Below are 11905 nucleotides of genomic sequence, written 5' to 3'. Positions count from 1 at the left end.
GCTCCCTGGTACTTAACCCCTTAAGGACGCAGCCCATTTGCGCCTTAAGGACGCAGACAATTTAATTTTTACGTTTTCGTTTTTTCCTCCTTGCCTTCAAAAAATCATAACTCTTTTATATTTTTATCCACAGACTAGTATGAGGGCTTGTTTTTGGCATGACCAGTTGTCCGTTGTAATGCCATCACTTACTTTACCATAAAATGTATGGCGCAACAAAAAAAATACTATTTGTGTGGGGAAATTAAAAAGAAAACCGCAATTTTGCTAATTTTGGAAGGTTTTGTTTTCACGCCGTACAATTTACGGTAAAAATTACATGTGTTCTTTATTCTTTGGGTGAATACGATTAAAATGATACCTATGATAACATACTTTTCTATTACTGTTGCGCTTAAAAATAATTGCAAACTTTTTAACCAAATTAGTACGTTTAAAATCCCCCTTTTTTGAAGACCTATAACTTTTTCATTTTTCCATATAAGCGGCGGTGTGAGGGCTCATTTTTTGCGCCGTGATCTGTACTTTTTATTGATACCATATTTGCTTATATAAAACTTTGAATCCATTTTTTATAAATTTTTGGGGAATAAAATGTTATAAAAAAAAGCGCTGCGGGCAATCCGATCATTCATTTTAGGGACCGCGATGCTGCAGATGCCGTGATCTGTACTGATCACGGCATCTGAGGGGTTAATGGCAGACATCCACGGGATCGTGGATGTCCGCCATTACGGGTGGGTCCCTGGTTGTGATCAGCAGCCGGGACCTGCCGCGCATGATCTGGGCATCGCTCCAATGCTCGCGGTTATGCTTAGGACGTAAATGTATGTCCTGGTGCGTTAAGTACCACCTCACCAGGACGTACATTTACTTCCTGCGCCGTTAAGGGGTTTAGGACCGAGGGTGTACCTGTACGCCCGTATGAGTTTCGGTCCCCGCCACGCGAGGACCGGAGTGGGGTGACTGCGGATATCTATCAGCAGGCACCCCGCGTAAATGCCCAGGAAGGTCATCAGACCTTCCAATGTCGGCGATCTCAGTAAATCGCTGGTGAATTCACACCGGCGATTTGCACCAATTACGGGTCATGCGGGTATATGGTGACCCGGAATATAAGGGGGATTGCGGTTGTATAAGACACCCACGATCCCTCTGAAGGGATAGGAGAGAGGTGTGGCAGGGGTGCCACCCCTCCTATCCCTGCTATTGGTCGCCAGAAGTGACGACCAATAGCAGATCGGGGGGCGGGGGGTTAACTTTCGATTTCCCCGTTCTGCCCACCCACAATAGGCGGGGCAGAAAAGGGAAACCGAAGAGGACCGACGGCAGAAGATCCACTTACCCATGTGGAGGCAGCGGGCGACGGTGATCGGCAGGCGGCGATGTCGTGCGGCTGGCTCGCTGGATCGTAGGGAAGCTGGTGAGTTGCCTATTAACATCTGGAGGGCTACAGTCTGAGACCACTATACAGTGGTCTCTAAACTGTAGCCCTCCAGATGTTGCAAAACTACTTAGCACTGCAGGAGTCTGCTGATGTCTTCTGAGCATGCTCTGAAGCAATAAAGGATATTATAAACCAGGTGCAAACGGATGACATAAAGGCTCATCCGTTTGCCATAGACTTCATGTAAAAAATAACGGCTGTTAATTTATCCGTTTTTTGTGACGGAAGAAAAATTAGTGCATGTGCCGTTTTTTCTTCCATCACAAATAACGTCCGTTATTCATGATGGGCTATAACGGGTCATAACGAATAATCAAAAAATCCTATAGACTTGAATAGGATTTTGTAACGGACATTTAACATCCGTTATTAAGGCTTTTCTAACGGATGTTTATAACAGATCTTTTAACTAAACAACTTTATATTGTGAAAGGGGCCTTACATTGTTTTTGCCAGTAAACTTGTGTGCACACAGATTGCTCTCAAAAATAAAGACCCAATGGAAACGCTTTCCAAGTTGAAAATATATGTTTATTGGGAATTACAACACTTTTATAAAAAGGGATGGCTATGAATAAACATGAGCAGCATGAGCAGTTATTTGAATATACATTTACATGGTCCATTAGGTTTGCAGTGAGATAGTTGTTATATCAGGCCAATCAGAATGCAGAATAAATGCAGGCTTTTGTGAATAAACAATTGCAGGCTCTAAGGGGGACATTTATCATTGTTGCTTTGGTAAGCAATATATGTGTGTGTGTGTGTTTATAAAAAAATTTTACCACTTTTTTTCCCACTAAATGTACTAACCCATTTTTTGTTTTTTTTCTTCTCATTTCAGTTCTGTGTCTGCAGAGTACTACTTCGGATTTGGTGGCGTACGATGACCAGCGGTTTTTTGTTTAATATTAATAAAATGGTTTACGAGGGTTTGTGGGGGCCAGTTTTTTTTTTTTTTATAAAAGTGTTTTAAATGTATAGTTTTTTTCTAAATTTACTTTACAGGCTTAGTAGTGGAAGCCGTCTTACACAAGGAGTCCATTACTAAGCTGGGGCTTAGCGTTAGCCCCAAAAACAGTTAGCGCTAACCCCCAATTATTACCCCGGTACCCACTGCCACAGGGCCTGGAGCATCAAAAATGGCACTCCTGGGCCGAGGCGGTAACAGGCTGGCGTTATTTAGGCTGGGGACGGCCAGTAACAATGGTCCTCACCCATCCTGGTATTGTTAGGCTGTTGCTGATTGGTTGGTATCTGGATGAGAATAAAAATAGGGGGTGCTCTATGCATTTTTTTAAAAAATATTGAATTACTTATTAAAAGAACTTGTGTGGTTCCCCATATTTTTATTCTCAGCCAGACACCAACCAAGCAGCAACAGCCTGTTACCGCCTAAGCCCAGGAGCGCCATTTTTGATGCTCTGGGCCTATTGTTACTGGCTCTTCCCGCCACCCCAGTGGTGGTAGGTACCGGGGTAATAATTGCGGGTTAGCGCTGGCTGTTTTTGGGGCTAACGCTAAGCCCCGGCTTAGTAATGGACTCCGTCTATAAGAAGGCTTCCACTACTAAGCCTGTAAAGTAAATAATAAAAAAAAACAGAACACGTTTAATAAAACTTTTATTGCAAAAGACACTCCCCCACAAGCCCTTGTTAACCATTTTATTAACATAAAAAAAAAACACTGGTCATCAACGTAGTCCAACGAATCCGAAGTAGTCCACAGGATATACGGATCTGAAAATCTTCACTGTAAGGGCATGCTGGGAGTTGTACTCATGCGACGGCGGGATGGTGGGAGATGTGCAGGCGGGTGACAAGCAAGCCATAGAAGCTTGTCACCTGCTTGAACATCTCCTGCCACCTGCACCACACAACTACAACTTCCAGCATGCCCTTGCAGTAAGGACATGCTGGGAGTTGTAGTCTTGCAGCACGGACGGAAGATGTGCGGGCGGGTGACAAGCTTGTCACCTGCCCCCGCCACATGAATACAACTCCCAGCATGCCCTTACAGTAAGGACAAGATGGAAGTTGTAGTTTTGTGACACGGGCAGGTGGGAGATGTGCATGTCACCTGCACCAGCCGCACGGCTAAAAGTCCCAACATGCTCTTACTGCAAGGTTATGCTGGGAGTTGTAGTAGTGCAGCAGGGCAGATGACAAACTTGTCACCCACCTCCCCCCCCCGCAGGACTACAACTCCCAGCATGTCCTTATTTGAAGAGCAGGCTGGGAGTTGTAGTCGTGCATTGGAGGGCGGGTGACAATCACATCTTTCACCCCCGCCACAAGACTACAACTCCCAGAATGCCCCTACAGTGAGGACATGCTGGAAGTTGTAGTTCTGCAATACCTAGCGTGCAGGTGGTAGATACAGGCGGTTGGCCGGGGAGTGGAGCGGGCGTCAGGAATATGAAATTACAGCACTGTAACTTCATATTTCTGCATATTCAGTGCTGTAATTTCATATTCCTGATGCCCGCTCCACTCCCCGGCCACCTGCCCGTATCTACCACCTGCTCGCTAGGTATTACAGAACTACAAATCCCAGCTTGTCCTCACTGTAATGACAATGAAATTCCTGACCACTGCAAAGTGAAAATTGCTTAGGTAGGGCTGATTGTTTTTTGTTTTTTTTTGCTTATCCACAAAAGTCGCACAAAAACTGCTTAGGCACACGTGCAACTTTTTGTGCAACTTCTGTCAGCAATAAATGTCCCTCTAAGTGTTTAAGGCTAGATTTACATATTTCAGTTGTGTCAAGCTCTGTTTTTTTACATAAACTGTTCACAACTGATGGCGCGACTGTGGCTCAAAAAGTGCATAACTTGTCATCAGTAAAAACCATCAGTTGCCTGACAGGTAACAACGATGTCCTGAAAGAACGATGTCCTGAGAATAGAAGCAGGGGGAGGGGAAACACTGAGCCTGCTGTTAGGAAAGTGATCAGTGTCTAGGTCAGTGTATCCCAACCAGGGTGCCTTCAGCTGTTGCAAAACTAGAACTCCCAGGCATGCTGGGAGTTGTAGTTTCACAACAGCTGGAGGCACCCTGGTTAGGAAGCACTGGTCTAGGCTGGGCTACGTCTGTGATGAACTGAAAGGCATTATGGGAGACAGGAAGTCAGGGACCTCCATTTACCAGGAAGTACCGATCTTTCAGAGGGGATTGCAGGAGAAGGGAGAGGGTGAGATACATGAGGAGCAGATTGTCAGAATGGTGAGCTGATGCACTTTCACATGATATAAAAACAAATTGTGACTTGGTCCATGATACTTCTTCTTTAACACCCAACAGGTGTTTGCCGAATTTGTGTTAAACATGGATGGGGGAAAAAAAAAAATGTTGTAATTAACCCCTTAAGGACCAGGCCATTTTATACCTTAAGGACCGGAGCGTTTTTTGCAATTCTGACCACTGTCACTTTAAACATTAATAACTCTGGAATGCTTTTAGTTATCATTCTGATTCCGAGATTGTTTTTTCGTGACATATTCTACTTTAACTTAGTGGTAAAATTTTATGGTAACTTGCATCCTTTCTTGGTGAAAAATCCCAAAATTTGATGAAAAAAATGAAAATTTTGCATTTTTCTAACTTTGAAGCTCTCTGCTTGTAAGGAAAATGGATATTCAAAATATATTTTTTTTGGGTTCACATATACAATATGTCTACTTTATGTTTGCATCATAAAATGTATGAGTTTTTACTTTTGGAAGACACCAGAGGGCTTCAAAGTTCAGTAGCAATTTTGAAATTTTTCACAAAATTTTCAAACTCACTATTTTTCAGGGACCAGTTCAGTTTTGAAGTGGATTTGAAGGGTCTTCATATTAGAAATACCCCATAAAAGACCCCATTATAAAAACTACACCCCCTAAAGTATTCAAAAAAACATTCAGTAAGTGTATTAACCCTTTAGGTGTTTCACAGGAATAGCAGCAAAGTGAAGGAGAAAATTCAAAATCTTCATTTTTTACACTCGCATGTTCTTGTAGACCCAATTTTTGAATTTTTGCAAGGGATAAAAAGGAGAAAATTTTTACTTGTATTTGAAACCCAATTTCTCTCGAGTAAGCACATACCTCATATGTCTATGTTAATTGTTCGGTGGGCGCAGTAGAGGGCTCAGAAGGGAAGGAGCGACAAATGGTTTTTGGGGGGCATGCCGCATTTAGGAAGCCCCTATGGTGCCAGGACAGCAAAAAAAAAACACATGGCATACCATTTTGGAAACTAGACCCCTCAGGGAACGTAACAAGGGGTAAAGTGAACCTTAATACCCTACAGGTGATTCACGACTTTTGCATATGTAAAAAAAATATATTTTTTTTTGTTCCTAAAATGCTTGGTTTCCCAAAAATTTAAAATTTTTTAAAAGGGTAATAGCAGAAAATACCCCCCAAAATTTGAAGCCCAATTTCTCCCGATACAGAAAACACCTCGCATGGGGGTGAAAAGTGCTCTGCTGGCGCACTACAGGTCTCAGAAGAGAAGGAGTCACATTTGGCTTTTTGAAAGCAAATTTTGCTCTGGGGGCATGCCGCATTTAGGAAGCCCCTATGGTGCCAGAACAGCAAAAAAAAAAACACATGGCATACCATTTTGGAAACTAGACCCCTCGGGGAACGTAACAAGGGGTAACGTGAACCTTAATGCCCTACAGGTGTTTCACGACTTTTGCATATGTAAAAAAAAAAATTTTTTTTTACCTAAAATGCTTGTTTTCCCAAATTGTTTACATTTTTAAAAAGGGTAATAGCGGAAAATACCCCCCAAAATTTGAAGCCCAATTTCTCCCGATTCAGAAAACACCCCATATGGGGGTGAAAAGTGCTCTGCTGGCGCACTACAGGTCTCAGAAGAGAAGGAGTAACATTTGGCTTTTTGAAAGCAAATTTTGCTCTGGGGGCATGCCGCATTTAGGAAGCCCCTATGGTGCCAGAACAGCAAAAAAAAAACACATGGCATACCATTTTGGAAACTAGACCCCTCGGGGAACGTAACAAGGGGTAATGTGAACCTTAATAGCCTACAGGTGTTTCACGACTTTTGCATATGTAAAAAAATATATATTTTTTTTACCTAAAATGCTTGGTTTCCCAAAATTTTTACAATTTTAAAAAGGGTAATAGCAGAAAATACCCCCCAAAATTTGAAGCCCAATTTCTCCCGATTCAGAAAACACCCCATATGGGTGTGAAAAGTGCTCTGCTGGCGCACTACAGGTCTCAGAAGAGAAGGAGTCACATTTGGCTTTTTGAAAGCGAATTTTGCTCTGGGGGCATGCCGCATTTAGGAAGCCCCTATGGTGCCAGAACAGCAAAAAAAAAAACACATGGCATACTATTTTGGAAACTAGACCCCTCGGGGAACGTAACAAGGGGTAATTTGAACCTTAATACCCTACAGGTGTTTCACGACTTTTGCATATGTAAAAAAATATATATTTTTTTTACCTAAAATGCTTGTTTTCCCAAAAATTTTACATTTTTTAAAAGGGTAATAGCAGAAAATACCCCCCAAAATTTGAAGCCCAATTTCTCCCGAGTACGGCGATACCCCATATGTGGCCCTAAACTGTTGCCTTGAAATACGACAGGGCTCCAAAGTGAGAGCGCCATGCGCATTTGAGGCCTAAATTAGGGACTTGCATAGGGGTGGACATAGGGGTATTCTACGCCAGTGATTCCCAAACAGGGTGCCTCCAGCTGTTGTAAAACTCCCAGCATGCCTGGACAGTCAACGGCTATCTGGCAATACTGGGAGTAGTTGTTTTGCAACAGCTGGAGGCTCCGTTTTGGAAACAGTGGCGTACCAGACGTTTTTCATTTTTATTGGGGAGGGGGGTTGTATAGGGGTATGTGTATATGTAGTGTTTTTTACTTTTTATTTTATTTTGTGTTAGTGTAGTGTAGTGTTTTTAGGGTACAGTCGCACGGGCGGGGGTTCACAGTAGTTTCTCGCTGGCAGTTTGAGCTACGGCAGAAAATTTGACGCAGCTCAAACTTGCAGCCGGATACTTACTGTAATCCTCCGCCCATGTGAGTGTACCCTGTACGTTCACATTGGGGGGGGGGGGGGAGAATCAGTGCAAAACTACAACTCCCAGCATGTACGGTCTATCAGTGCATGCTGGGAGTTGTAGTTTTGCAACCGCTGGAGGCTCCGTTTTGGAAACAGTGGCGTACCAGACGTTTTTCATTTTTATTGGGGAGGGGAGGGGGGCTGTGTAGGGGTATGTGTATATGTAGTGTTTTTTACTTTTTATTTTATTGTGTGTTAGTGTAGTGTTTTTAGGGTACAGTCACACGGGCGGGGGGTTCACAGTAGTTTCTCGCTGGCAGTTTGAGCTGCGGCAGAAATTTTGCCGCACCTCAAACTTGCAGCCGGATACTTACTGTAATCCTCCGCCCATGTGAGTGTACCCTGTACGTTCACATTGGGGGGGGGGGACATCCAGCTGTTGCAAAACTACAACTCCCAGCATGTACGGTCTATCAGTGCATGCTGGGAGTTGTAGTTTTGCAACAGCTGGAGGCACACTGGTTGTGAAACACCGAGTTTGGTAACAAACTCAGTGTTTTGCAACCAGTGTGCCTTCAGCTGTTGCAAAAGCTACAACCCCCAGCATGTACGGACAGCGGAAGGGCATGCTGGGTGTTGTAGTTATGCAACAGCTGGAGGCATACTACTTTGGCTGGGGATGCTGGGGATTGTAGTTATGCAACAGCTGGAGACACACTGGTTTGCTACTTAACTCAGTGTGCCTTCAGCTGTTGCAAAACTACAACTCTCAGCAGTCACCGACAGCCAACGGGCATGCTGGGAGTTGTAGTTATGCAACCACCAGATGCACGACTACAACTCCCAGCATGCACTTTAGCTGATTGTGCAAGCTGGGAGTTGTAGTTACACAACAGCTGAAGGTACACTTTTCCATAGAAAGCATGTGCCTCCAGCTGTTGCAAAACTACAAGTCCCAGCATGCCCATAAGGGCATGCTGGGAGTTGTGGTGGTCTGCCTCCTGCTGTTGCATAACTACAGCTCCCAGCATGCCCTTTTTGCATGCTGGGAGCTGTTGCTAAGCAACAGCAGGAGGCTGTCACTCACCTCCAACGATCCTCGCTGCACCAGGTCAGTCCCTCGTCGTCTCCGCCGCCGCTGCTGCTCCTGGGGCCCCGATCCCAACAGGGGCGCCGGGGATCGGGGTCCCCAGCACCCGGGGTGCACGTCCCGCACCCGCTCACGTCCTCCGGAAGAGGGGCGGAGCGGGTTGCGGGAGTGACACCCGCAGCAGGCGCCCTGATTGGTCGGCCGGTAATCCGGCCGACAAATCAGGGCGATCGTGAGGTGGCACCAGTGCCACCTCACCCCTGCTGGCTCTGGCTGTTCGGGGCCGTCGGAGACGGCCCCGAACAGCCTGTAATTCCGGGTCACCGGGTCACTGGAGACCCGATTGACCCGGAATCCGCCGCAGATCGCTGGACTGAATTGTCCAGCGATCTGCGGCCATCGCCGACATGGGGGGTCATAATGACCCCCCTGGGCGATATGCCCCGATGCCTGCTGAACGATTTCAGCAGGCATCGGGGACCGGCTCCGCTCCAGATGGTTGCGGGGGGCCGGTAAAACACATGACGTTCTCATACGTCATGTGTCCTTAAGGACTCGGAAATGGAGACGTATGAGAACGTCATGTGTCCTTAAGGGGTTAAAATGCTGGCGTTACCCTAAATTTTTCATTTTCACAAGGGAAAATAGGAATAAAGCCCCCAAAATTTGTAACCCCATTTCTTCTGAGTAAGAACATACCCCATATGTGGATGTAAAGTGCTCTGCTGGCACACTACAATGCTCAGAAGAGAGGGAGCACCATTGGGCTTTTGAAGAGAAAATTGTCCGGAATTGAAGGCCACGTGTGTTTACAAAGCCCCCATAGTGCCAGAACAATGGACCCCCACACACATGTGACCCCATTTTGGAAACTACACCCCTCATGTAATGTAATAATGGGTACAGTGAGCATTTACGCCCCACAGGTGTCTGACAGATTTTTGGAACAGTGATCCGTGAAAATGAAAAATGTAATTTTTCATTTGCACAGTCCACTGTTCCAAAGATCTGTCAAACGCCAGTGGGGTGTAAATACTCACTGCACCCCTTATTAAATTCTGTGAGGGGTTTAGTTTCCAAAATGGGGTCACATGTGGGGGGGCCACTGTTCTGGCACCATGGGGGGCTTTGTAAACGCACATGGCCCCTGACTTCCATTCCAAATTCACTATCCAAAAGCTCAATGGCGCTCCTTCTCTTCTGAGCATTGTAGTGCGCCAGCAGAGCATTTGATGTCCACATATGGGGTATTTCCATACTCAGAAGAAATGGGGTCACAGATTTTGGCAGTTATTTTCTCCTATTACCCCTTGTAAAAATGTAAAATTTCGGGAAAACCCAGTATTTTAGTGAAACAATTTTTTATTTTCATTTACACATCCAACTTTAACAAAAAGTCATGAAACACCTGTGAGGTGTTAAGGCTTCCTGTACCCCTTGTTAAGTTCCTTAAGGGGTGTAGTTTCCAAAATAGTATGCCATGTGTTTTTGTTTTTTTTTTGCTGAATTTTTTTTTTTTCATTTACACATCTGACTTTAACCTCTTAAGGACCCATGACGTATGCATACGTCATCACACCCTGGGTCTTAAGGACCCATGACGTATGCATACGTCATGGTCTTTTCCTGGTCTCCGCCGCTCACCCGGCAGAGATCGGAAGCGGATCCCTGCTGAAATCCTTCAGCAGGGATCCAGGGCAAACGCAGAGGGGGGCCATGTAGGCCCCCCATGTCGGCGATCGCCGCAAATCGCAAGGCGATCTGCGGCGATACCGGGCTGATCGGGTCTTTGGGACCCTACCGCCCGGTAATTTTGCATGATCCCGGCTGTCACAGACAGCCAGGACCATGCTGAAGGCTAGGAGCGAGGTTGCAAGCCTGCCACCTCCTCCAATCCCCTGCGATCCGTCGGTTTACTAACCGACCAATCGCAGGGGGGGGGGAAGTTACTTCCTCCCGCCCTGCCCGGCCCCTTGAAGTCCGGAGAGGACGGGTAGAAGACCGGAGGACCCAGCAGGGGACGGGGGAGTGCTGGGGACCGGCCCCATTACTTACCTCGTCCCTGAAGACCCGGAGGTGAGTGGATCTTTAGCCACGGTCGGGCCCTTTACAGCAATGCACGTCGCCGTAAAGCGACATGCATTGCTGTATTGGGACCCTGTATACTACAACTCCCAGCATGCCCAGACAGCCCTTGGCATCTGGGCATGCTGGGAGTTGCAGTTTTGCAACATCTGGAGGTCCACAGTTTGGAGACCACTGTGCCCTTCCAGATGTTGCAAAACTACACATCCTCAGCATGCCCTTACTGTCCAGGCATGCTGGGAGTTGTAGTTCTGTAACATCTGACACTTCAGATGTTGCAGAACTACAACTCCCAGCATGCCTGGACAGTTTTGGCATACTGGAAGTTGTAGTTTTGCAACATCTGGAAGGGCACAGATTGGGAACCACTGTATTAGTGGTCTGCAAACTGTAGTACTCCAGATGTTGCAAACTACAACTCCAAGCATGCATGAGTTGTGGTTTTGCAACAACATGAGGCACACTGGTTGGGAAACATTGTCTGTTTCCTAACTCAGTGTTTCCCAACCCGTGTGCCTCCAGCTGTTGCAAAACTATAACTACCAGCATGCACTGATAGACTGTGCATGCTGGGAGTTGTAGTTTTGCAACAGCTGGAGTTCCCCCCCGCCCTGTGAATGTACAGGGTACATTCACATGGGCAGGGGGCTTACAGTGAGTATCAGGCTGCAAGTTTGCGATGCAGCAAATTTTGCGCGGCAGCTCAAACTCGCAGCGGGAAAATCGCTGTAACCCCCCCTGCCCGTGTGACTGTACCCTAAAAACACTACACTACACTAACACAAAATAAAATAAAAAGTAAAAAACACTACATATACACATACCCCTACACAGCCCCCCTCCCCTCCCCAATAAAAATGAAAAACGTCTGGTACGCCACTGTTTTCAAAATGGAGCCTCCAGCTGTTGCAAAACAACAACTCCCAGTATTGCCGGACAGCCGTCGACTGTCCAAGCATGCTGGGAGTTTTGCAACAGCTGGAGGCACCCTGTTTGGGAATCACTGGCGTAGAATACCCCTATGTCCCCCCCTATGCAAATCCCTAATTCAGGTCTCAAATGCGCATGGCGCTCTCACTTTGGAGCCCTGTCGTATTTCAAGGCAACAGTTTAGGGTCACATATGGGGTATCGCCGTACTCGGGAGAAATTGCCTTACAAATTTTGGGGGGCTTTTTCTCCTTTCACCCCTTATGAAAAGGTGAAGTTGGGGTCTACACTAGCATGTTAGTGTAATAAAATAAATTTTTTA

Source organism: Hyla sarda, chromosome 3, assembly GCF_029499605.1.
Source record: "Hyla sarda isolate aHylSar1 chromosome 3, aHylSar1.hap1, whole genome shotgun sequence".
NCBI lineage: Eukaryota > Metazoa > Chordata > Amphibia > Anura > Hylidae > Hyla > Hyla sarda.
This window is presented reverse-complemented; position numbering follows the sequence as displayed.